Here is a 24,899-nt window from a genome sequence, read left to right as displayed (position 1 = left end):
ATGAAAGAAATGAATGATTACAGAGGAGTGTAGTGAGTGCAACTGGATGAAGGACAAGCTGCCAAGTTTGCCTCCCCGTGGGTACGGGAGACTCACTGCAATGGGTGAAGTCAGGAAAGGTCTCAGGGAGAAAAGTGGGATGCCAGCGATCCCAGAGGAGGAATCTGAACTCTCTGGTGGCCACAAGCAGGGGAAGTTCTCTTGGAAAGGCACAGGGGTGCACCTACTCAGGGTGGGCGCAAGAAGAGAGGCCGAGGGACAGGAGGAGGGCAGCGGCAGCAAGAGAGGGCCTCAAATGCTGAACCCAGGAGAGCAGACGTGACCCAAAGGAAACTGGCAATGCATAGAGTCTTAAGAAGGGGAATGACTTGCTCGTATGTATACATTTCCAAGTTCATTCAGGCTGTGTGTGGATGAGTCAGGGAAATCCAGTCAGAGATAAAGGCAGAAATCATGACTTCAATGAGAGCGGTTGCCTGTAAGGATGAGAGGAGAGAAATTTTGGAATAGGATCAAGTGAAACAGTGTATATACAAGCACTTGGCATGCAGTAGGTCATTGATAATAGTGCATATGACTAATGTTTGGGCATTTGGTACCATTTAGCAGGTTGGCATTGCAGAAGCTTCCTACAGGCCACAGAACCTGATTGCTTCAATGTCTCAGGGGCTCGAGGTCTGATATTTGTTAAATCGATGTTTTTCTTTGAGGTGAAACTAGGCAGGGTAAACCTGGCCAACGGGCTCCTGGGGGAACTGCACAGGCTGCTTCTGTCTGGCTGGGCCCTGACCACTCAGCTACCAACTCCATGAATTACATACAAATGTGACAACAGCACAGACCAGGCCACAGGCATTCTCAGAGCTGTGCAGGGTTTTATTCATTCGCTTCAGACGTTCCCTTGCCTTAGCTCCGGCGAAATCAGAACCCACTGACTACACCAGTTGCTACACTTGCCATCTCTTCTGCCTGGCTTTGATTTCCTCTGGGAATCACCCGAACGGCCACCAACACCCTTGAGAGATGACCACACTGTCCCGTTTGTGGCTCTTGTTCACAGTAAATGAGATTGCTATGGGTTATCCAACACAAACTTATTCATTTCCTCATAGTAGTTTTTTAGGTCTTTTGAGAAAACTAAAAGAAGTCAGCAGTGATGTAACATGCAGGGAAGTGTGAGGACTGTTAACATGTGATGGCTTTTCTATGAAGTGGAGGGGTGGTGGTTGGGGGCCTTTTGGTAATGGAAGGACGGTTTGCCCTTTCTAGAAGCTGAGAAGGAATTCAGGGAAGCAGAACAGGGAGGACGGTATGCTGGTGGTGCTAACTTTCCTTTCCAGGTTGGGAGCTGCCCAGTAAGGCCTTGGGGTTCACAGGGAGGTGTCTGCCTGTCCTCTCTGGGACCCTGAGCTGTATGTTTCAGCCCGTGGTCTTTAGCCTTATGCAGAGCACACTTGCTGTGTTTGATAAATGGCTTTGAAGTGCGGATGATGTCTCTTTTGTCTATTCCGAATCAGATCCATCCTCTGGTGGCCACCTCCTTGGCTCTCATCTTTATGGTCCCTTTTGAGGCTTCCAGAGCCCACTGCAATGGCAGCAGAAGTCAAGAACTGCCAAAGCCTCCCTCTCAACTGCCCCTTCTAACCTCCCTTCTGTTTGGCTTCCTCGGCTTCTCTTGGCTTCCCACGCTGGTTGTCCACGTTGCCTAACCCCAGTTGGACCGGCAGCTGTGTCTCGGGCTGTTTACCTTGGCTCTGACACTGAGTGCCTTTAGAGTGCTGCTTTCTGAAATTGTCCTTCATGGCTTTGCAAGGAAACTTGGGCAAAGGGCCCTGGCCCTCTGCTTGCTCAGGGTGTGGGAGCTAGATTCAGCCAGGCCCACAGGGCCCTCCAGTTTCCACTTATCTGTTAGGAGAAGAAGGAAACAACAGTGCTGAGAAGGAGCTGGAGCAGAAGAGAGTTAAGAAGCTTGCTAACCAGCTCCCAGGTGCTGCATGAGGCCAGAGCGCCTGACCTGGCTCAACTTCCATTCCAGGCAGGGCTTACTTAATGAGTGAAAGGACGTATCCAAAGGGTGCTACTGATTCGGGCATTTTGGTATCTATATGGAGGCCTTCCTTCGGTACTGTGCTACAGGTTCTGACATAGCCAATGTTTACCAATTAACTGGATTCACAGCTTTGGGAATATGTTAAATAAATACTGACACAATGCAAAGCTGGGAGTGGAGATAAGTATGCTGATAAACTCAGGATTTAGAGCAACTTCAAGAGGCTGAACAATGATGTAACATTCAGGGAAGAATGAGAAACGTTAATGAGAAGGGTGAATGGTTTTTCTCTTAGCTACAAAGTACAAGAAAGAGGAGATGTGGGATGTTATCATGAATTAGAAGAGCCTTTAGGCTCTTGACAGTAAGGTAAAGGGCCTAACGCACTTGATCTGGCATCTCAAATTTCACATACCCAAAACTGAACATGTCAAATTCATACCTCCCCTGTCAGTCCCAATTTCTGTTGATTAGAGCTGTTAGCCTCCCAGGATTGTTTATTATACGATTGCATTCTGTGGTCAACTATTTAATAAACATATATTTGGTATATAATCTTATAAAATATTTTAATGAGTCATTTGATCATTCATTAATTTTTTTTTTTTTTTTTTTGAGACAGTCTCACTCTGTCTTGTAGACTGGAGCGCAGTGGCACAATCTCAGCTCACTGCAACCTCTGCCTCCCGGGTTCAAGTGATTCTCTTGCCTCTACCTCCCGAGTAGCTGCGACTACAGGTATGTGCCACCACATCTGGCTAATTTCTGTATTTTTAGTTGAGACGGGATTTTGCCATGTTACGAAGGTTGGTCTCGAACTCCTCAGCTCAGGCAATCTGCCTGCCTTGGCATGCCAAAGTGCTGGGATTACAGGCATGAACCACCACGTCTGGCCTCATTCATTATTTCCATAAATATTTATTGAGCACTGAGTAAGTATCACACATTGTAGTAACTGAGACATCGTCTCTACCCTCCTAGAGCTTGTTCTACCAGAGGAAATGGACATTAAACTTGTGAATACACATAAACTTATTCAAAATTATAATCCTAATTAACTTTATGAAAGAACAAGGTTCTAGACAGCATAGAGTGGGCAGATGAGACCTAATTTTGGAAGAGGGATTAAGGGAATGTTCCTTGAGGAAGTGAATTTTGAGTTCATGGAAAGTTATATAGCTATGTTGTCCAATATGGTAGCCACTAGCCCCATGTTGGCATTTAAATTTAAATAAATTAAATGTAAATAAAATTAGAAGTTCAGTTTCTTGGTTGTGCTAGCCATATTCAGGTGCTCACTAGCCACCTGCTGCAAGTGGCTACCATATCACATAACACAGATAATGAATGTTTCCATCATTGCAGAAAATTCTATTGGATGGTGTTGTTATGTAGGATTTAACTAGATGAAAAGGCCAGGTACAGTGGCTCACGCCTATAATCCCAGCACTTTGGGAGGCTGAGGTGGGTAGATCACTTGAGGTCAGGAGTTCAAGACCAGCCTGGCCAACATGGAGAAACCATGTCTCTGCTAAAAATACAAAAATTAGCTGGGCATGGGGGCAGGTGCCTGTAATCCCAGCTACTCAGGAGGCTGAAGTGGGAGAATCACTTGAACCTGGTAGGCAGAGGTTGCAGTGAGCCGAGATCATGCCACTTCACTCCAGCCTGGGTGATAGAGGGAGACTCTGTCTTAAAAAACAAACAAACAAACAAAAAAACAAAACAAAACTAGCTGAAAAGGAGAACAGGGGAAGAGGAAGGGAATACCTTAAGCAAAAACGATAACTACTTAATTTAGAGAAACCTAACTATAACTTAAGATAATTCTTCAGAATGTTCATTGATGGTGACATTGGATGATGGGGTTTTGGGGAAGGATCAGAGGATATTGGGAATGTCTCCTTTTCCTGTTTTCTAACTCAGGCTCTGGACAGTTAATACCTAGCTGATTGTGCAGTGCTTATTAACAGATGGGGCCACTGTTCTCAACCCTTGCTTTGGTTCCCAGGTATACAAAATAGTGGTCAAGACAGCATAACACAGAACAATATTGTGCTTGAATTGTCCGATGAAATATAAAATGAGGGACATAAAATAGGACAATTGACAATAAGTTTCCAATTGTATGGTAAAAAGTCACACATAACTGAATATTGGAAGTGGTCGCCCTCTATGTCTTTTGCCATTTGCCACAGTTCCTTGTCCTCTGTCCATCACATAAGCACCAGTGCTCCTGGGCATTCCATCCTGGGACGTGTTCTTTTTTCTTGCCACCGATTCCTGAGCAAGGTCATTCATTCCGTGACTTCACATGGCATCCATGTGCTATTGGGTCCCAAGTCTATATTTCTAGCCCCACACTGCTCTGCTTCAGAAATCCAAATTCAAATGCCCAATAAGAGACTCCAGTCAACTGTCCTATGGACACTTCAAACTCACCCCATATAGTGCCCACCTAAACTGCACTTCCTTCTCAGTGCCTACCTCAACCATGGCAACTCTGTCCACACCAGAAGCCAGAAGCCTTAACTTTCATATGGAAACCCCATCAGTTACCAAGTCCTGTTGATTTTACCTCCCAAGTAACCTCTCAAATGTATTGACTTTTCTCTCTTCCCTTCAGCATCATCCTAACTTGTCATGCACTGCCTGGATTGTGTTACCATTTCCTAACCAGTCTCCTTGGTTCTAGTCTTGGCCTGCTCCAAACCATTCTTCACTCTCCAGCCGTAGCAATCTTCCTAAATCTGGTAATGTCCTTCTGTTGCTGAAAACCCTTCAATGCCTCCCCATTACATCAGCCAGATTGACTTTGTGGTTACAAGGCCCATCTAGATTTGGCCCTGATTACTTCTCCAGCTGCTTCTTTTACCGTTTCTTCCTTGCATTGCTAAGTATTCTGCAGACATACTTAGCTTCTTTCAGCTCCAGGTATCCAGGATGCTTAACTTTGTATTGGGATCTTTGCACATGTTATTTCCAGAAACACTTTCACTCCTCCACACCTTTCTTTCCCCGCTTGCCTGACGTATTCAGTTTAAATGTTAACTTATTCAAGGAGACCTCCCCCAACTCCCCAGTGTGGGTTTAGTTGCCCCTGTCATAAACCCTCTGAAGTGAATTGAGTGGTGGTCTCCACCCGTCACCAACAAAGATACATCTACAACCTGATTCCCAGAACCTGGGAATGTTACCTTAGTTTTAAAAAGGGCTGTTTGCAGACATAATGAAATTAAGGATCTTGAAAGGAGATAATCCTGGATTATCCAGGTGGGCCCTTAATACAATGGTGAGTGTCTTTATGAGAGGCATGAAGAAGAGAGACACAGAGAGAAGAGGGAAAGGGCAACATGGAGGAGGAGACAAAGACCAGAGCTATGCAAGCCCCAAACCAAGAAGCACCAGAAGCTGAGATTGGCAAGAAAGGAGGCTTCCCTAGAGCCTTCAGAGGGCGTGCGGCCCTGCTGACACCTTGATTTCAGACTTGTCTCCTCCAGGATGGTGAATCACTTGAACCATCCTGGAGGAGACAAGTGAGAGAACACATTTGTGTTGCTGTAAGCCACACAGTGGGTGGTAATTCATTAGAGCAGCCCTGGGAGATGGGTGCATCCTCCCCTTAGTTCTTCTGCGACACCTCTGGTCACACTGCACTGAAGTGACCCCTTTACTCGTTTGCATCCCTAATTTCATCAGGCAGGGGCTTGCACATGCTATTACAATCATATCCCCCACACTGGCTCAGTACCTCCACAGATTAAGACATCAATAATCATGCAATGTGTGAATGAAGCACTGTTGGTTGATATTAATACACAGGGCACACTTTGCGGACTTGAGCTGCTCTGAGAATGTGGGCAGGATTTGGGTAACACTGAGAAGGGAAGTGATTAGTCTTAGAAACTGGATTCGTAAGAATGAAGGCCTGGAGATGAGAGTGTGACTAATACATAAACTCACAGAGATCAGCCTGACTGCAGGATAAGCTTCCTGAGATAAAGCTGATGGGAACTATAGTGAACTCACAAGCTCTCTCTTGCAGGCCAGAACTGCCCTCACAGGTGTACTCAGCATCTTTGGTTGAAGCTAAAGAGCCACAATTTGCCATCACATCTGTTTTCTCCTGCATGGCTGGTCAGGGTCTGGGTTTCCGGAGCAGCCCACTGCAGCATACAAATGTTATCACGTTCTTTATTTGTCATTGTCCAGAAAAGATGGAAATACTGCTAAGGTTAGAAGCCATCAAAGCTTCTTGAATTGAAACCTACATTACTTGTCAGCCCTAGTGCAAAATAAAAATGCAGGCCTTTGTTCAGAAATCATGAGACATTTCAAAATGCAACAGCAAGGTATAAACCAGCTGAGGAGTATTTCTAAGCAGGGGTCTTTCTAAACTGCACGCCCATGAGGCTAACTCTGGCCATGAAAAAAGGATTTGCTTGCAAATCAAAACCACAATGTCCTACCACCTTACTCCTGCAAGAATGGCCATAATCAAAAAATCAAAAAATAATAGATGTTGCCATGGATGTGGTGAACAGAGAACACTTCTACACACTGCTGGGGGGAATGCAAACTAGTACAACCACTATGGAAAACAGTGTGGCGATTCCTTAAAGAACTAAAAGTAGAACTACCATTTGATCCAACAATCCCACTACTGGGTATTTACCCAGAGGAAAAGAAGTCATTCATTATACGAAAAAGATACTTGCACATGCATGTTTATAGCAGCACAATTCACAATTGCAAAAATGTAGAACCAACCCATATACCCACCAATCAACAGTAGTTAAAGAAACTGTGGTATATATCTATATCTATATCTATATATATATGGCATATATATATGCATATATATGCACGCATATATATATGTGGCATATATATACATATATATAATGGAATACTACTCAGCCATAAAAAGGAATGAATTAATAGTATTTGTGGCAACCTGGATGGGATTGGAGAGTATTATTCTAAGTGAAGTAACTCAGGAATGGAAAACCAAGCATCGTATGTTCTCACTCATAAGTGGGGGCTAAACTATGAGGATGCAAAGGCATAAGAATAACACAATAGAGTTTGGGGACTCAGGGGGAAAGGGCAGGAAGGAAGTGAGGGATAAAAGATTACCATTCGGGTTCAGTGTATACTGCTTGGGTGATGGGTGCACCCAAATCTCACAAATCACCACTAAAGAACTTACTCTTGTAACCAAATACCACCTGTTTCCTCAAAACGTATGGAAATAAAAAAAAAAGAGAAAAGAAGGATTTGCTGAAGATGAATATGAAGGTTTTGAATGGGTGGGGGTATGTTAGGGGGTCAGGTGGAAAGCTACTGCAATAATCCAGGAAGGCAGAAGTGGGGAGTCTCTGGGCTAGGATAGTTTTTTGGGAGATCAAAGGGAAGAAAAAGACAAACCTAAGGGAAGATATATGCTCAGAGCCGGGGATGCTTCTGGGTCTTTCCAGGCTTAGAGCAGAGAGAGGCATCAGGAGGGACCCCAAGGAATCCAGGAGACTATTTGTGTGTTATTGACATTGTACTGGGAGTTGCATCAGACAGGAATGACTAGAATTCAGCAGACATGAGAGTTACCACAGGCATTTTACTCCACAAAGGAACCATATACAGATACCAGATTGTTGCCTAACAACTTTATGGCTTTAGAGAGGAATATGGATGTAAAAGGCAGTAGGAGAGAAGTCAAACCCTCAGATGCTCCCAGGGGCCCAGTGGTTACCTGAATGTGTGAGGATGAGGAGCGGGTGGACTGTGACACACTCCTGGCTGTCCAAAAGTGACAGCCACTGGGCAGCTCCAGCCTGTCATGGCCACATGAGAACACAGGGTCAGGGTAACCAGAGCTTCAGATTTTTAAAGCGAAGCCAAAGATTAAGAACTGTGAAACCTCTCCCAATTTTTAACTGTTGGCAAGTAAGTTAGATTTTTTAAAATAAATACAGTAAGCCACAGCAAACATACCCGTAAGCCAGGTCTGGCTCATGGGACTCAGTAACCTGAGTTACTTGGTACAGGGTTCTGTGAATAGAGCTGGGCCTGAGTTCCAATCCTGCCTCCACCTCTTAACTAGCTGCAGTCCTCAGGCAGAGCCTTTCTAAGCCTCGTTTTCTGTAGAATGGGGATAATTGTAGTGTCTACCTCTCAGGGTAGTGGTGAGGATTCAATGGCATCTTCTAGGTAAAGCACCGAAGCCAATGTCTTCATATAGAAGCTAAATAAATGTTGGCTGTCACTGTTCTTACCCATCTACTTTATGCCTGGTTCCTCGCATGTGTACTTTATATATTCCACTTTATTTTATGCTCACAGTCACCCTGTCCCTTAGGCTTTATTATAGTATATCCATTTCCCAGAGGTGGGTTAGAAATGAGGAGTAGAGACAATAACCTCACTTGCTTCATATCAGTCTCCCTGTGTGAGCAAGAATTCAAATCTCATTATTTCTGTCTCCAAAGGTGTTGCTTTCTAAACAGTATCTCTTAACCTGTATTGACTCTAGTATTTCCTATTGGAGGTTTCTACAAAGAATGTTCTAGCAAATGGCATTTTTCAAAGAAAATTTTAATAACAAAGCAAACTCCAAAAAGAAAAAAAGGGCTCCTCCCCGCCCCACATACTGAAGTGTGCACACACACATGCGCACACACACCCACACACACACATATGCATGTGTACATGCATGCGTGCTCAAAGCAAGCATAAGAAAAGCTGCCAGTACATTTTCCCCTATCTGATGGACTGTTAAGTAACACTGTTTGGGGGAACACATTATCCTTTGTGTTTTCCCAATCCCACGGGACAATTATTGCATTTCTATTCCGCCTCAAAGGTGAAGGAGTTGACAGTATAATGAATAAGGGACCTACGTACAGGCCCTGAGGCGAGAGATTAACAGGTAGGACCCAAATGCCTTTATTGCGCAGACAGACTCCCTTGGGTCCACTCAAGAGTGGTGACAGGTGTCAGAGCCAAGCGTGGGGCCTTAGGGCCTCTGTGCCCTGAAAGGCAATTAGATATTTGCTCAGTGGCCTACACTTCATGTATATCCTCCAGTCGTGCAAACTGATCATTCCATCTCCCTCTTTTACTCAGGGGCTTCAGACTCTGGAGCTCTCTGTCCAGGATCTTCCAGCAATCAACATTTCTTAACAAAAAAAGAAAAGACTTGCATTATTGGTAAGTCTGAAATTAGCAGGAATTTTAACTTGTTCCTGGAACAAATTCTAGGGCATTTGAATTGAGAGTGGAATTAGGGTAGGGGTGGGGGGAGATCCCAGCTGGGCAAGCCAGAATGATGAAATTCAAGGCAAACAGCTTTGTTTGATTCTTTTGACTATGGCCAAGCCAGTAGGGCTGAGAGCATGATGTTCTCAGTAACAGCCTTGACAATAACATGATTTGTTTCTCTTCCAAAGCCGAAAATGGCATCTCTGCCTGCAAAGGGGAGCTTTCTTCTGAACCTGTGGGATGAGAGGGCTGCTTTCGTCCTACAGAGTAGGAAACGAAGGCATTAGGCAGAGCAGACTGGAATTGAAATGTCATCTGGCAATAACACTTGCCTAAACAATACGTGTTTTATTTTATTTTATTTTGGACTCTTCGTGAGTAGGATTTCAGACTAAGATGTTCCTTCCTCTTCCCTAACCGCCAGATTGAAACTGAATATTACCTTGGTCCAGGGAGCACAATACCTGTGTTATTTCTGTGTGGTTTTCTTCTCTTTACATTTTCTGGATTCTTTCAGGGAACTGGGAGGATGTAAAGTAAGCCGCAGTGCATTCTCAACAGGGAAAACTGAAAGCTCTTAGGCATTTATGCCACTAAGAAAAATAATTGTTGCAGTTAGCTAGCAGTTAATAATAACTGCAAGTGATTGCAAATCTCCTGTCCTGCAAAAATTTCTACAGACAGAAGCAAGTGACGGTTTCCTTGCTTTGTTCATCAGTGAAAAGCATAGATTAACCTCAACTCTGGCCAAAGGGATGCTCCAGTGCTGCAGGGAAAAAAACAAGCCAACAAAACAAGTGTGATCCCTACCCCTACTGAACTTCCAGTATAGTGCAAGAACAAGGTGCACACAGTTGCATGCATGCATACACAGGTGGAAGAGGCAAGTCTCCAAATATGTGCATTGCACAAGTTCATTTCTAAGTCAATGGTATGAACTCACATTGCATCTGCCAATATAAATTGTACTATAAGGGTTAAGTAGGTTCTTAGGTCAGCAAACCACAGCCAATTTGCTTCTTCAAACAAGGTGGATTTGTCCACCTTTTATAAATTTGTCTCTATGGACAAAGGTATTGATTGATTCTCATGGTGTTCATAGCAAATCCCAGAGGCACCAAGTCACCATCCTGCAGGAGGGAGTGTCTCCCCCTTGTTCCTTTTGCATGAATTCTGCTTTCTTAAGAGTTTCAGTGGTAGTGAGGAGGTGATACTTGGCCATTGGTGGGAGTATTGAGCAGTAGGTGGCTTGGGCGGGAATGGGAAATCAGGGAGGCATTCAGGGAGTGGCTTATCTTTAGGAAGAAATTTAAATCTTAGCCATGGCACTTATTAGTTATGGGGCCTCAGGTAACGCCTTCTTGGTGAGACTCTTTCCTCCCCCTCCCCCTCCTCCCCCTCCTTCTCCTTCTTCTTCATCTTGCTCTGTCACCCAGACTGGAGTTCAGTGGTGCAATCATAGCTCACTGCACCCTCCAACTTCTGGGTTCAAGGCATCCTCCTGCCTCAATTTCCAAAGAAGCTGGAATTACAGACTCACACCACTGAGCCCAGCTACAGGGAATCTTTGAAGCTCAGTTTTCTCATCTAGAAAATAGGATCAGCAATAATAATAAATGAGGCTTCCCTCACAGGGTTGTTGTGAAAATAAGTACAGCACCTCATACTATTCTCCGTCTCATTGTTGGCATTTAGTAAGTATTGAATCTGGATCTGTTAGAGAAAGACACGGCATGTACAAAGGTATCAGCAGGTACAAATACATTGAATGCAAACTATTTATACACAAAGATATGTAGTGTACCAGTGAGCTTTTGATAGGTTATATTGAGGCAACAACTGATTCCCACATATTAAAAGCATGCTTTTTTCCCCCTTAGTCCTCCTGTCTGTGGCTGTGAAAGCCAGGCTTTAAGACAGCCCTAGTGATCCTTGCCTCTTGGCTGTTGTCCCCTCCCTCATGGCACTAGAGTTGGTATTCTACAACCAACAGAATACAACACAACACTACAGAAGTGATGCGATACCATTTCTCAGACTAGGTAATAAAAGACACTGTGGCTTCTATCCTGAGCACATGCTGTCTCTCTCTTTCTTGGATCACTTATTTTGGAGGAAATCAGTTGCCATGTTGAGTGGCTCTATGGTGAGCCCCATGTGGTGAGAACTGAGATCTCCTGGTAACAACTAGCAAGAAATTGAGGCCTCCTGCAGATGTCCATACAAAGGAGTCATATTGGCAGCAGATGCCTAAGCCCCAGTCAAGCCTTCAAATGGCTGAAGACCCACTGGCGGCTCGACTGCAACCTTACGAGACCCTGAGCCAGAATCACCCTATTAAGTTGCTTCCAGATTCCTGACCTTCAGAAATTTTGTGAGACAGTAAATAGTTTTATGTAAGCTGCTGTTCAATTTTAGGGTGATTTGTTATGTAGCAATAGCTAACTAATACGGTGGCTGTGAGTTTGCTGAGACTGCTCCACAAAACATATGAAACCCAGGCTGGAAGAGCAGCTGCTTGCACATCTGTTCTCATGGCAGAGAAAAAGAGCCAGAAGGGAGTGGAAGCCCATGATGGCTTTAGACTTTCTGCCTAGAACTGGCATACATGACTTCTGTTCACATTTCATTGGTCAGAGTGAGTCACAGGGGTGTGTCTGTTTATGGGGGGGCAGGTATACTCCTTCCACTCCTTCCAGAAGTGCCTCCTTCCAGAAGGCACTGCCCAGCCAGCAATGAGGAAAGAGGGCATTCCTCTTTACTGGGAGAGGGGGTATCAATAACTGGAAACCATAATACATTTTATCCCAAGAGGCATGATTTATTTGCAAATCTATGCATAAAATATCTCTGGAAACATGCACAGGAGGATACTAATATTGGTTGCCTCTAGGGAAGATAATTTAGTATCTATGAAATAAGAATGGGAAGGAGATTTTTCTCTATATGCCTTTTTGAACCATACAGGTAAATATAGTACCTACTTTAAAATAGTTACTTTAAATTGAACCATGAAGTGGAAGACGTGAGCCTTCTGTTTTGAATTATGCTGCCTGCAGACACTTGGAGACGCAGCAGTTACTTATGGAGACTGCAGTGAGGGTAAGGCGGGAGCAGCGAGGAGCTGTGATGTTTTCTTTAGGTTGTGTTAGTTATTTTTAAAAAATAAAATAAACGTTTGCTTCTAGGAAGATGGAGTAGATGTACTTTTCCCTATTTCTTCACTAAATACAACTAAAATCCCTGGATATTCAATCTAAAACAAACATGAGATGTTTCTGAAAGGTGGGGAGAAGGAGGCATGAGCAGCTAGGGACCTCGGGACCTGTGAAATGACATGGTGGTGAGTTCCCTGAGTTTTCCTTTTGCTTCATTTACCCCAGGCTTGGAGCTGAGGAAGCCAGCTCAGCTCCAAGCCTGAGAAAGCCTTTCTGAGAACCCAGAAAGGCTAATAGGAGCAGACCCCAGGCCCCTGACAAAAGCCCCAAGGAAAGCCTGCTCTCTCTAGCCAAAGGAAGAGGAAAGCGGCAGTCTAGAAAGACAGACTTTTAGCCAATAACTGCTCTGCTGTATTTTAGCCAAACACCTTAGAAAAAACTGTGTTCCCACCCCTACCCATGCCAGTGAAGGCCTGGTGGAGAACCTACACTTCCCCTTCTGTAAGGCTGTACTAGGAACCCCCATCCCCCAGTGCAGTACTGTCAGAGAAGACCACATAGGGAACCAAGACTTGCATGTCCACTGGCCTGTACAAAAGTCTCCCACTCCCCACCAACAGTGTCAGTGGAGATTATATGGGGAGACCAACTCTCATGTTCACCCAGCAGCAGCAAGGAACTGCCATCTCTGGTGCTTATATAGGCTGAGTGATGGACCTGGATTTCTAGCTCCATTTGACAGTAACAAGGAGGTGACTTCCATCCCCCACCCACCACCCCTCCAAAGCAGGGTCAGAAGAAGCCAGCTAAAAACAGGTTTAGATAAAATCCAAAATCTTGTAATGTATTTTGATATACAGCTTTTAATTGGTTTCCTATAACTGCTGGAACAAATTACTATTAACTGAGTGGCTTAAAATAAGAGAAATTTATTCTCTCCCAGTTCTGAAGGCCAGAACTTTAAAGTCAAGGTATTGGCACTCAAGCACTTTCTTCAAAGGCCCCAGGGGAGAATTCCTGCTTGCATTTTCCAGCTTCTGGTGGCTGTCGGCATTCCTTGGCTTGTGGCCTCACCAATCCAATCTCCGCCTCCATGATGATCACATGGCCTCCTCCTCTTCTGTCTTCTTCTATGTGTCTCTTATAAGGACACTTTTTGCTGGATTTATGTCTCACTTGGATAATCCAGGATGATCTCATCTCAAAATCCATAACTTAGTTACTCTGGCAAGACCCCTTCTCCAAATGAGCTCACATTCACTGGTTTCAGAGATTATGACGTGTATATATTTTTGGAGCTACCATAATTCCACCCACTATAAGGCTTAGCTCAATTCTATCAAGTCCTCAGCAGGATTTTTGTAGACCTAAACAAGATTATTCTAGAATTTATATTGGAAGGCAAAAACTTTAGAATGGCTAAAATAATTTTGAAAAGGAAGAATAAGAGGAATCAACCTATTAGATTTCAAGACTTATTAAACAGTTACAGTTATCAAGATTATATAGCCAGGTGCAGTGGCTCATGCCTGTAATCCCAGCAGTTTGGAAGGCTGAGGTGGGCAGATCACTTGAGGTCAGGAGTTCAAGACCAGCCTGGCCAACATAGCAAAACCCCATCTCTACTAAAAATACAAAAATTAGCCAGGCGTCGGGGTGCATACCTGTAATCCCAGCTACTCAGGAGGCTGAGGCAGGAGAATCACTTGAACCCAGGAGGCGGAGGTCGTAGTGAGCCGAGATTGTGCCATGACACTCCAACCTGGGCAAGAGCAAGACTCCGTCTCAAAAAAAAAAAAAAGCTTATGTGTTAGTGGTGGAGAGAGAGACACATGGACCAATGGAACAGAGCAGAGAACTTAGAAATAGACCCACACAAATATTCTCTATTGGTTTTTAACAAAGGTTGAAAAAAAATTTTTAAAAAGCAAGAAAGATGGCTCTGGAGCCATATCCATAGGCAAAAATTGAACCTCAATCTAACTTTCACACTTTACACAGAATTAATACAAAATAAATTATGAACTTAATTGTTAAATGTATAACTCTAAAACTGTTAGAATAAAATAGAATATTTTTAGGATACAGGGCAAAGAGTCATTAGACTTAATATCAAAAGTACAATCCATGAAGGAAAAGTTAATTAATTAGAAATGTCAAAATTTTGTTCTGTGACAGACCGTATTAAGTGGAAGAAAAGACAAGATACACAGTGAGAGAAAATATTTGCAGACTACATATCTGACAAAGGACTAATATCTGAATATACAAAGAACTCTCACAATAGAACAGTGCAAAAATCAAACAACGCAGTCAGAAAATGGGCAAAAGATATGAAGAGATATTTCACCAAGGAAGAGAGATAAATGGCAATAAGCACATGAAAAGATATTCAATATGAATGGCCATTAGGGAAATGCAAATGAAGACCACAATAAGATATCACTATCCAGCTAGCTGAGCTAAAATAAAAAATAGTGACAACACCAAATGCTGGTGAGGATGCAGAGAAACCGAATGATTTATACATTGCTGGGGGGAATATAGAATAGCTCAGACACTCTGAAAACAGCTTGGCGATTTCTTAAAAAAACTAAACATGCAACTACTGTGTAAGGCAGCAATCATACCCCTAGACATTCATCCTAGACAAATGAAGATTTATGTTCATACAAAAATCTGTATGTGAATATTTATTGCAGCCTTTTTGTAGTAGCAAAAACTGGAAACAACTCAGATATTACTCAAAGGGTGAATGGTTAAGCAAACTGGGATACATCTATACCATGGAATACTGCTTAGTAATAAAAAGGAACATGCTACTGATACATGCAACAAACTGGATGAATCTCCAGAGAATTATGCTGAGTGGAAAAAAAAAAATCCCAAAATGTTACATACTGTATAGTTCCATTTATGTAACAGTCTAGAAATGACAAAATTATAGAAATGGAGAACAGATTAGTGGTTGCCAGGGGTTAAGGAGAGGGTGGAAAGGTAGTGGGTGTGACTCTAAAAGAGCAACACGAGGCATTGATGCCAACAGCTGGTTGGCATATTGTGCCATAGCTTTGCAAGGTGTTACCACTGAAGATAACTTGGTAACGAGTCAAGAGGATTGTCTATATTATTTCTTATAATTGCATGAGAATCTACAATAGTCTCAAAAGAGTTGAAATTAAGAAATCTGAAGCAAACTTTAAAAACTATGTTTTTGTATTGCTTTCAAAACTAAAAATAAAATAAGTGACCTACAGGGAATATATATTTTACACAAATTACGAAGGATTATTGTTATTATTATAACATGACCTTTATGTAATTAAGAGCAGACAACTCAATAGGAAAGTAAGAAAAAGCTACAAACAAGGAATTCTCAAACTAAGAAATGCAAGTGGTCAGCCACAGTGTGACCATAAGCTCTCACTGATCCTTCAGTCAGTACCCACTTCTACTCTTAAAATACTCCAGATTGGACAATAAATGATATGATCGTCTTACTAATACACCAATAAAAAGATGTTCACCTTTGTAAGTAGTGAAAGAAACATGAACAAAGTTACTGTTTTTCCCTACCAGCTGTTAAAGAATAAAGGTTTGCTAATTCTCACTGTTGCAGCAGTGTGGGAAAGGTATATGCTTATGCTGTCCTGGTGAGCGTATAAATAGACTCAACTTTTTGGGAGGGTAATTTTCGACATGCTTTTAAAAACCTTTGAAAAGTATATTCCCATGAACAGTAATTCCATTTCTAGGAAATGAGACAAGTACACAAAGATGAATGCTCAAAGATTTTCATTGAAATGTTGTATATGCATTGAAAAGAAACCAAGCAGCAAACGTTCGTTAATTAGGAATTAGGGATGGAATGTTTACATAAATAATGGTATGCACATACATGTATATTTGATGAAATATTATGAAGCCATTATACACACACACAGGAAGTATATACCAGACATTAATGTTACCATATCTTGGTAAGTGGGATACTTGTTAAATGCTTACTTTCTTCTTTATTCTATCCTGTATTTTCTAAATTATTTTCAAAAGGCATATACTGTTTGTATAATCATGATACAGCAAATCTGTTTTTAAAAGATCAAGAATATTATACCTAGAGGATCAAGGTAACTTCAATGAGATGAAGTGAAGCAATAAAACTCACTGTCACTTAGGAAAGTGGCCTTCAGGATGTGGAAATTGATTCGGCATCTAAGCATATTGTTAGGGCTGGGCCTAGCCAGCTTGAAAAATATCGTCACCTTACTGTTCTGTTTTTGAATGCAGTGGCTCTTCATTCAAAATGAGAACACAAGATAGGTATTTTATAAACAATAGCATGTAATGAAAACGTTGGTTATAATTATTTAAAGTGGCCTCTCCATGGGGCTGAGATAGGATTTAAGGGCTGCTCTGAAACTGATGAGCCAGTCGGATTGTGAACTGGGCCCCCATCGCTCAGTTTACGCTCACCCTTTAGCCGTCCTTGGGTGCCACGCTGAGATGCCACATAGTGTGGTACCAAAAGGGAAGATTTGGGCAATAGTTAAAACACAGGCTCAAATCCCGATGGACCCATTTGCTACGTTAGAAAACCTGGGCAGACTGCTATAATTCCCCAAGGTGCTTCATTCACTTAAAATTGAAGAAAATAATGATTCTGATATTACAGGAGTGTTCTGAGGATCCAGTGACACGGGGCATGTGGAAGGGCTTTGTCAGTGCACACCTGCAAAGCTCAGCTATGATGATTAGAGAGGCAGTATCCATCCTAGGAACAGCATGGGCGCTCCAGTTGGAAACCAGAGTGGCCGCTTTGTAGTCACATGAACTAGGTAAGTTACTTAAACTCTAAACTTTTGTTTTCTTGTCTATAAAATAAATATGATAGCTTCCTCATAGTGTCTTCCATGAAACTAAGTGAGATAGTGAGGGAGGGAAGAAAACTCACATTTATTGAGCACCTACTGTATGTCAGGCACACACTAGGTGCTCTTCTATGACAGTAAGCAAACAAATATAGGGCATATTTTCCCCCAAAGTATCCTTTCATATAGAGAGCTTTGCCTTACATTCAGGTCCTTAACAATGTTTCTTATATTATGGGATGTTCTCTGTTATTTTATTTTATATTTTTCAGTTTTATTTGAGACAGGGTCTCGCTCTGTTGCCCAGGTTGGAGTGCAGTGGTGTGATCACGGCTTACTGCAACTTTTGCCTTCTGGGATCAAGCGATCCTTCTGCTTCAGACTCCAGGGTAGCTGGGACTACAGGTGCACACCACCACGCCCAGCTGATTCTTAAATTTTTTGTAGAGACGAGGTCTTACTGTATTAGCCAGGCTGTTCTCAAACTCCTGGGCTCAAGCAATCCTCCCGCTTTGGCCTTCCAAATTGCTGGGATTATAGGTGTGAGCCACTGCACCAGGCCAATTATTTTAATTTGGAACAACAAAGTACCATTTGGGAAAGGCATAGTACAACAAAATGACTCAGTGGTGCTGATTTTGAACACATGGAGGTAATCAGGTGGGACCTGTGAAACAGGAAGCCTAAGCAGCAAATCAGAAGCAACACTATGGGGTGGTGAGCCAGTCCCTAAGGAGCCTGATCATGAACAAGAATCTGCAGGGCATTATCTAGCATTCCCCACATCTTCAGTGAAATCATTTCTTTGGTAATATGAATAGTGTCAAGACTGGTGAGTAGTTAGACATATTGCACTGACTTCACTCTCCTTTATGAACAAGGCACAAGAAGATGGTAAATCTAGACCCACAGTCAGCCCATGGCCCTCTGTCCCTTCCTTCACAGAGGACCCTCTTGCCTGATCCCACCCAGAACTGTCCAGCACTGTCCTAGGACTATCAAGACATCTGCCCCAGCTGGAGTCTTCAATACACGGTGCTTGCTGGAGTGCCTAGGCCAGAGTGGGTCTTCTCCAAACTGCTGAACAAGTTGAATGAGTGTATTTGTGCTTCCTTGCCAATATGCATCTATATGTCACATGGGGTTCAATTAGACATTTTTGAGGTCATAGGGAGGGGATTTTTAGTTCCCCACAAGTCTCTGACCTCAAGAGGTTACCAGTCGTTGTAAAAAGAACCTGAAATTTTCTGAATGGCTAAATTTGCTTAAGTCAGAAGGCAGCACTGCCTGTTTCTCCCCCGACTATAAACTCCTTTAAAGGTAGGGATCATGATATTTTTAGCTTCTTTCGAATGCCTACTATTTGTACTAGCTTTGTACAAAAGTAAATATAAGAAGCAGGTATGTTTACTGACTAAAAGTGTGGGATTTGAAATAAAATGTCCTTCTAACCCTGGCTTTTGCATACCGTGAGAGACTTTGGGGAACTTACTTAAGCTCACTATGCCTCAGTTTCCTCCTCTGTAGAATGTGAGTGGTAACAACAGTACCCACTTCGTAGAGTTATTGTGGAGATTAATAGATATGTAGGGCTCAGAACAGAATGTGACCTTCAATAAAAGTTAGTTATTCTCAATAAGTAGGTGTAAAATGTTTGTTATGTAAATTGATAGTAGTAATCCAGAGTTCTGGCAATTGCTCAAGAACTCTGTTCAGGCCAGCTATTATTGTGCAATTACTTGCCATAAATCTGTTACCACTTCCAAGATACGTATCCCTGTCAAGAAATTCACCTGCACCTCACACTAAGCCACTGCTGGCAGGGTTGGAAGGAATCTGCACAGCCAGCCTCTCTGTCTCTGGTTCCCGCTTCTCACAAGACAGCAGAATGCCTTCTGGGAAGGCCACCAGGAATCCAATCCCAACTCATTCCTAATGGGTCCTATTTTTTCCTCACCAAGTGACCTCCCCACCAGGATGTTGGTGATGACAATGGGTAGACATTCTTCTTTGTTCCATTCCATCTCATTACTTAACTCTCCTCCTTCCTCCAGCTATGCTAAGTGATTCCCAGAATGTGAACCTGAATATGGTTTCTGTCAACTCGTGGAAGAGGCTTTTCGCGTTAGAGCTGGGTTTGACAATGGTTCTGTGGTTAGGCTAACATATGGAGTGCTTGTGTAGTCTGCAGCATCATATGGGTTTGTACACAACCAGAAGCACCAGCACATGCACACAGGATCCACATGGAGTACATACCCATTGCATGTACACACGTTTGCACCCCTTCTCTTCTTCACGCAATGTTCAGACTTATCCTGAAAAGACCTGACATAGCGACCAAGGAGTGGGGCCTCAAAGCACAATCCACTTTAATTCTTTCATCCTGTTGCTTCACACTTGTTTTGAAGAACCAGGGCCCCTACCCTGATGTTTATTCTCTTCCTCTCACCCACTTGGCTCCCATCCTTTCCTCCTCCACCCCTGGGGAGGTTCTGCCCTGTGGTACAAGTCTGGGGTGTGTGTGTGTGTTCAGTGCGATGACTCGCTCTAAATGCAGCCTTCAGGCCCTTTGTGTCCCACCAGGAGGGAGTCAGGACATGGTCCTCCCATGCTGACAGTCCACCCATTAGCCCCGGGCTGTGGTGGTGAGGATAGGCATAGGGGAAGGAACATTCCAGACTTGAGGGCCGAGATTCTATCTTCTCAGGGCTGACTTCTTTACTCTGGTTGCTGCTTGTCTTAGGAGACCAGGCCCCTAAAACCCCTAAGCATTTAGAGGCTGCTGCCTCCCATATCCTGGAAATTGTCCAGCTTGTTAGGCAAATCCCTGACATGGCTGGTATTGCATGCCGAGAGAGCAAAGAGGAGTATGGTCTCCGTGAGGAGGAGGAAAGGTCTCTCCTCGTCTAAGATGGTGACAACATGGCCTTCATGCACAGCGGAGGCTATTTAACAGTCAGTGTCTATGGCTATCTCAGTGTGTTTCTATAAATAGAGAGCTTTCCAGAAAAACCTTCCTAGTGAATTTCCTTATCAGTCCCTTAAATAGTGTTGACTGAGAGGGAGAAGCAGGGCTATACTAGCTTTCCAACAGTAAGTGAAAGGCATGGCTGATAAATGAGGCAAGGGAGATGTTAGTGAGGTTGAGTAGGTGAACTGTCCACCAGAGAGCAATGAGGGATGAATATCGTTTAAGAGCTATGGACTCTTTCATCTTGCGTGCATATTTTCCCCCAACTAATTATGCACTGGCTATGGCAAAGAGAACGGATAATGCAGGTAAGACATGTTTGTATTCTGGTTGTCAAGGAGACAGGGAATCCGTTTGCTTAGCTTAATGCACAGGTACACTTAGTAAGCACACCCAGCATTTAGATTTCTGGACCTTTACCAAATCTCTACATCTCTGCCCTAAATCTATCTTGAGTTTAGTCATTTGTGGCTTATTCTCTTCATGTTTCTCTTATCTCTACCACCCCCTCAGCCTATGAAACTGCTGACATAAAATGAAATCCTTTGTGATGAGAGAGTTTCAGCCAGCAGGAGACTCTGCCCAATGTTGGCAATCCCCTAGAATGACAGACAGCAAAGAGAACATCTACAGCTCAGCTCCCAGCACCCTTTCCTCTGCGAGGAAAGTAGAGACTTTCCTCAGCCTACAGATCAGCTTGTTCAAAGGACAAGTGACTTACATGGAGTGATGTGGTTGTAAAAGGCTGGAGGAGGGAAAGGGGCTTGGAGCCAGAGAGGAACACGCTGGAGTTGAGGGCAAGAAGGCTGAAGCATAGATATTGGTTAGATTAGACAACATTGAGTGTTGTCAAATGCAGGTCAGAAAGTGACAAATGTGGAATTCTGAGCAGGAAGGGAGAGAGGATGAGATCTGAGGAAACATGGCAGCAAAGTGTCTTGGATCCAGGTGCTGGGATGACAAGGTTTGCCTGGCAGGATGGTGGGAAAAGTTATGGGTCTGGCTAGGTGAGCCTCGCCAGCTGTTCTGTTTCTCCTGGGATCTTCTATGGAGCCTGTTTTGCTTCAGTCAATGGGTAAACCACTACAGAGCCATAACTAGACTCCTTGTGAGTGTTCCCCGGGCCTCATTAACCTTAGACCCAAGTGAGACTGATGACTGCAGACCAGATTTTGCTTGCTTAGCTGCATGCCCCTGTGGGACTTTGATCCTCCTTTCACAGTATGAGCCCCTCCCCGCCCCAGTATCTCTGAGAGTTCCAAGGCTATGCTGCCTGTGCTCAGTGGTCAGCTCGGCTGTATAGACACTGCATCCTCTCTTCGTGGTCTCCTCTTCTAAAGGGTCCCACATGAAGTTGCTTGGAATAGAGAAGTTTTGTGGATCAGGTTTGAGTTACATATAATCCTTTCTCTTCAAGACATACTCCATAAATGGATAGTTAGGGTGAAGCCCAACAAAAGCCACCCCTCTCTCTCTCCCATTATCTTCCTTCTCTGGGATCCAACCTCCTTAAGAAGACACACCATGTTCATTTCTTCCAGTCGGCCTTCTTTTATCCTTTCCTCCCCCATTACAGTTCACCAGTTGAGGAGGCACGTTCAGCAAATATATTGTTGCAGATGAATAAATCAACAAATACAGATATATTCTGAAGATTTTGCATAAATGAGGGGAGCAGATGAAGGGTCAGGCACAGAAAGTCCCCTAGGAGAGGTGAGTCAGGTCAGATGGAAAAGGGGCTGAGGGCTGAGATTACTGGAGATGGGGAAGGTAGATGACCTAGGTGCTTCCATAGCAACCTGGGCTTTCCTCTGAAACACCTGCCATAGTGCTGGGACCTTGTTATTGCTCTTTCAGCTGTCTCGCACTAATCTGGGAGCATCAGAGACTGAAGCTTTAATCTCTGTATTCCCAGAACCCAGCTCATTTCCTGATGTGGGACAGGTGTTCAAAACACAGAAGAATGGCTCAGGCAAAGATCTGGAGGCAACACAGGCAAATCACAGGCCAGAGGCAGTCAACAACGCTGCTTGGTTTAGAACGACAGATATATGAAGAGAAATGACAGCCTCGAGTGCAGAGCTTTTACTCAACAATGAATCAGAAGCCAAAATCAATCCTGGAGTGTGGATCTGACAACAGGCCTTGAGAATTAATTTTTAGGTGTTGTATGTGTTGTGTGGCACAGGGAGGGAGAGAGGAGGAAAGAGCTGTGGGTTGAGGAACCCATCAATGAGGTGCTGCAGGAAGTCAGAGTGAGATAAGGGAGGTCAGGGCTGGAGGGGTACTGATGGGACTAAAAGGGAGGAGCAGAGGGTAGGGTTAATGAGCAGGAATGAAAGCTGGATTGTATGAAAGACCCAGAGAGTGGGTTTACTCACTTGCTCCTTCACCTTTCATTCACGCATCTACACCTGCTTTCTTCACCTTTGGGTTGTACAAGTGCCTGGGCTCAGTGATTGTCTCTGCTCGCTATAGGGCAGCAGCCAGAGGGGACACCACAGGCTTCCAGAGGGTGACCATGCAGCACAGTGTGGACTCGAGATTCAGTCTGCCCTGGTTCATGTCCCGATTCTTCCTGTATGGTCTTGGGCAATTTATTTAACTTCTCTAAAGCTCACTCTCCTCATTGGATAATGACCAACTCCATAGGGTTATATGAAGGACTGCCTGAGATAATGCGCTGAGCTAAGAAACACTAGCTATTACATGATAAAGGAATGTTTGCGAAGCACCTGCTTGTGTGTTAGGCACTGTGATAGATGTCAGGATGCCAAGACAGATAAGACCTCATCTTGTCCTCTAGCACCCCAAAGACAACCTTAGGGGAGAGGGAGGAAAATTTGCAAACTACACTCTGTACTGTAATGTGGTAAATAATCTAATAGAAGGATGACATTCGTGCCATGAAATTCAGACAAAGAGAATAATGGGGCTTGGGGAGTTCAGGCAGATCCCACAAAGGAAACAGTAATTGAACTGGGCTTTGAAAAGGAGTAGAAATTTGGAAGGTGAGTGGAGGGAGAAATCAAAAAGAATTTCAGATAAAAGGAACATCACGGACAACAGGAACATCACAGGCAAAAGGAACATCATGTACAAAACAGCAAAGGCTAAGGACCCACCACTCTTGCAGGGTTTTCTTGGGGATGAGCAGAGGCACCACATGCAGGACAGCGGGGCCACAGGTACAGAGGAAGCAGCAACCAACCAGTGAACACTCGTTTCCTCCATCTCTTTGCTGAACTCCACCTATGTCTTCTTTAGAAAGCTTATAGCTCAAACCGAGAAAATGAAGAAACATCGCAAAAAAGGGGAGAAAGAAAGCAGGGGTCCTAATGCCGGGTTTTTGTAACGGTGATTAATGAGTGAATGAAGAGAGAGTGAATGAAGAGAGAGTGAAGTGAGTGTCTGCAAAGGAGGCTGACAGAGGTCACTCGGGGTGAGAGGAGCAGAACCAAGAGAGTTCATGTCACATAAACCGAGGAAGGAGAAGTCTCCAGAATGAGTTTGGTCAGTTACGTCAAATGTAATGAGAGGTCAGAAAGGGAAGAATGTTGCCAGGGCTGCTTCTAGTGGCCTTCGGCGGTCTCCTTGGAAGTTTCCATGGTAACAGTGGCTGTTGTGCAGAGCCTGGCCCTCCAGTGTCTGCCACAGCTCGAGTGACATTTCTTCTTCCCCTGGTATCCCCACTTGCCCTCTGCACCCCCACCCCAGGACACCACCAGGTCCACAGTGTAGGCAGATCCCAGAGAGGCGGGAGGAAGAGGGTACCCCAGCTCTACCCAGGGACCACCTGACAGACTCAGCCACTCCCCCTGGAAGGCCCCAGTCACCTGAGCCTTCTGGAAGGTTGTAGCCTCAGGCAGGAGAATCTCACTGTCATAAAGGACAGCTGCCTGACACTCCCGATTCAGCTTAGGGGAGCAATGAGTTAAGACCAAAATAAAGCACAACAAAGGTTCCTTATTTTACTGTGTAGCTGGGGTTGGTCTTCAAACTACCTGGCAAGGCAGTTCTCCCAGGAAATGACTTTAAAGGACTCAGACCACAAATATTTAATGACAAATAGACTTGGTTGTCAAGATAAAGTCCTACAAGAATGGGTCACTCTCAAATGCACTGGTAAGTAGTGAGACCAGACTACATCCTTACAATATCCACCTATTCCAGCACCTATCATGAAACTCAGGGAGCTTACAGTTCCCAAAAACTACATATTGGTGGGCTTGCCTTTGCTTGAATCTTATGTCAATACACAGGATATGGACTCCTTCTGCTTCATAGTGGAAACCCTGAAGACAGAAATTACATTTGAAAATACAGTAATACAGTGGAGAAGACAAACACAGTATGTTCCTTTTTTTTCTTGCTTCCTCTTCTTCGCTCCCCAAATTGCCTCATATTTTCTAAAATTTAAACAGTGAATCAATTCTGAAGAACTACCGTAGATAGCAATGTAAACTAATATGTTAATGTTTAATTCACTTTTGGTTTACCAGGCATTGAAAACTTTGAACAAAATGGACTTAAATAAAGATAAAAGATGGATGAAAATCTTAATATAATTTTGGTGGGGAAAAAAG

General features: G+C 43.7%; 1 protein-coding gene and 1 long non-coding RNA gene across 2 annotated transcripts in view; one reads left to right on the top strand and one right to left on the bottom strand.

Moving 5' to 3' along the window:
* The window catches only part of SERP2 (stress associated endoplasmic reticulum protein family member 2), a 233,325-nt gene that overhangs the window by 175,276 nt on the left and 33,150 nt on the right, over window positions 1-24,899 (bottom strand). The gene's annotated exons all lie outside the window — the stretch shown is intronic.
* The window catches only part of LOC126940397 (uncharacterized), a 55,904-nt gene that overhangs the window by 22,474 nt on the left and 8,531 nt on the right, over window positions 1-24,899 (top strand). Inside the window, exon 3 of the long non-coding RNA XR_007720734.1 lies at window positions 17,144-17,306. This is a non-coding gene — a long non-coding RNA (uncharacterized LOC126940397). The remainder of the gene's footprint in view (window positions 1-17,143; window positions 17,307-24,899) is intronic.

Source organism: Macaca thibetana, chromosome 17, assembly GCF_024542745.1.
Source record: "Macaca thibetana thibetana isolate TM-01 chromosome 17, ASM2454274v1, whole genome shotgun sequence".
Taxonomy (NCBI): domain Eukaryota; kingdom Metazoa; phylum Chordata; class Mammalia; order Primates; family Cercopithecidae; genus Macaca; species Macaca thibetana.
Note: the sequence above shows the minus strand (reverse complement) of the source record. Positions and strands in the feature narration are given on the sequence as shown.